Source organism: Penaeus vannamei, unplaced genomic scaffold (assembly GCF_042767895.1).
Source record: "Penaeus vannamei isolate JL-2024 unplaced genomic scaffold, ASM4276789v1 unanchor820, whole genome shotgun sequence".
Taxonomy (NCBI): Eukaryota; Metazoa; Arthropoda; class Malacostraca; order Decapoda; family Penaeidae; genus Penaeus; species Penaeus vannamei.
In genome coordinates this window covers 12501-15000 of record NW_027213824.1, presented here as the reverse complement: position 1 = coordinate 15000, position 2500 = coordinate 12501, and the positions used below count along the sequence as shown (strand labels likewise).

General features: G+C 38.5%; 1 protein-coding gene across 2 annotated transcripts in view; it reads right to left on the bottom strand.

The window, feature by feature from the left end:
* The window catches only part of LOC113825964 (protein phosphatase 1 regulatory subunit 37), a 17588-nt gene that overhangs the window by 14747 nt on the left and 341 nt on the right, over window positions 1-2500 (bottom strand). The gene's annotated exons all lie outside the window — the stretch shown is intronic.

Sequence of the window (2500 nt, the reverse complement as noted above, 5' to 3'; positions counted from 1 at the left end):
CTCGATAAAAATAGTCAAAGTTTGGAAATCAGATATCTTTCACGCATACTTTTTCTATTCATTGTAAAAAAACTTTAGACCGATTACTGTAATACAGCCCAGTTCTTAAAGTTCCCCTATGCTGCCAATTTATTATCAAAGATTTGCTAAAAAAAAAAGAAATCTTGAAAACAGTTAATCAACTTCCTATTTCAGAACAATGTGACATTCCCTTCCTAGTGTAAGCATTCCAATCAGGGCACAACAACATACCATAACACTTACTCTCAGATACATAGGCTGCTTTTACTATGCTAGTCTCGTCTCATCTCTCACTTTCCTGAGAGCAAGTTATTAACTACATTTTACCATGAGTTTGTCTTTATGGGATTCTAGTTTAAAAGCAACAGCTTAAAGAAACATTATCACTTAAATATTCTTAACAAAGGAATAGAATAAACATTCCCCATAAAATAAGACATATAAAACTCAAAGGTAAAAACACATATAAATATATACATATATTTTTTTCTTCTTCAAAAATATGAAAACAACAACAAATCTTGCATAACTTCAAGAGGGGGGAAAAAAAGTAATATTAGAAAGAAAATTCATATTCGGGTCAATGTCAACAAGCATGTAACTGAGCGGGTCCAGTTTTCACTTCATATCCAATTCAAAAATAGTCTTGGGCTCCTTAATCCATCAAATATTAAAGACATGTTTACAAGATCACCTGTACATTTGCCACGAGCCTCCGTACCTGCAGCAGTCTGGCAAAGGCCAACAAACCACCACCATGTACAACCTGGCACGCCGGAGCTGGCAGACCTCCCCAGTGATTTATCACCAAATAAAGAACCTGTCCGAGTTCTACCTTGCCAGAACATACGTAGAGAATTTATTAGCCTTTGCAAGAGTGCAAAGTGGGAGGTTGCAATGATCAGTGCACCAAGAGGGGATTGGACTTATGATTGGGGGCTCTCAATCACAGACCATGGCATGTTTCAAATGCACTTGGATTAAGCACTGCCAATATAACTGCAAGAAATAAATCCTGCTTTGGAAATCCCAAACAAACAAAAGGAAATAAAATATATAAAATAATCATCTACATCTCATTCAAAAGTGAACATGGATGAACTTAAATTCATGTACAACAAATAACTACTTATTCCTGACATGGAGAATTGCAACTACACTGCAGAAAACTAAGATGAATGTCAGATAAAAACACACAAAAGAAATTACTAACGGCACAGAAAATAATCTTCAGAGACGCAAGCCACGGCCAAAACAAAGATAAAATAGTAGCGACTTGGACGATGGCTCCTCCCTCACTCACTTGATACTCCCACAATGGCCAACAAACCTTCACTATGAATAATCTTGCAAAACCTAGCTTCTAGGCTTCCCTGACGATTTAGAGGCAAATAAGGAACCGATTCATGATCTAGCTATACTATACATGGTACAGGATATTTGGCTTTTGCTGGAGTGTTGATAGTATGGAGGACAAAGAAATCATAGGACTTAGCCCTGAAAGAAGTGGCCCTTCGAAAGCTATCAAATAATCAGACAAAAACCATAAAACAAATGATAAAATACGCACAAAGACCTTTGGTGACAGGATTTTAGTGTTAACACCACACATAGTTATCTAAAAATACAAAAACAAAGATCCACTTTCACTTCGGTGTTTATTCACACATAATATTCACGTATAATCACATTCTATCTATTGTTCCTTCAGTTTAGAAACAAAGTGATGCTTTTATTTTGTCACAAATAATCACAAAACCCACATGGGTTATTCAAGTTCACATTCTTTTCGGGTACGAATATTTTTCCTTCACAAATGGTACACATTTTTCCGCCATTTCAAAAGTGGAGAGGAAGCCATCCACACTCTGTCGAAAGTGGAATTACAAAACACGAATAAAAGAGATAATAAAGTGAGAGAGAAAGAGAGAAACTGTAATTTCTGAAGACCGAACGAAATTGAATAAAGATCGGAATTTCTTTTCTATGTCCTTATCCATTATGCTTTGGAATTCACTACCCTTTTCTCTTTCTCTCTCCCATCTTCTCTTTTCTCTTCTCCACTACCTCCTCTTTTCACTCTTCCTTTCCTTCTTTCCATTTCCTTCCCTTTATTTCTTCTCTCAGATCATTCCTCTAGTTCTCCTTTTCTCTCTTATTCCCCCACATTCCTTCCTTCCTTCACCTTCTCATCCTCTCCCTTTATTCTTTCTCCATTTCTTTCCTTCACCTCTTCCCTTCCCTTTCTTCCTTTCACCTTCTCCTCTCTCCCTTCCTCTCCACCTCTCCTCCCTCTTCTCCTCGTTCTCCACCACTTCCTTCCCTCCACCTTCTCTCCACCACCACCATCTCCTCCTCTTCTTCTTCTTCTTCCCACCTCCTTCCACCCCTCCACTTCACCAACCTTTCCCCTCACTCCTCTCCACCTCCTTCTCCCTCATTCTCCACCTCCTCCTCCACCACACACGCCTCCCCCCCC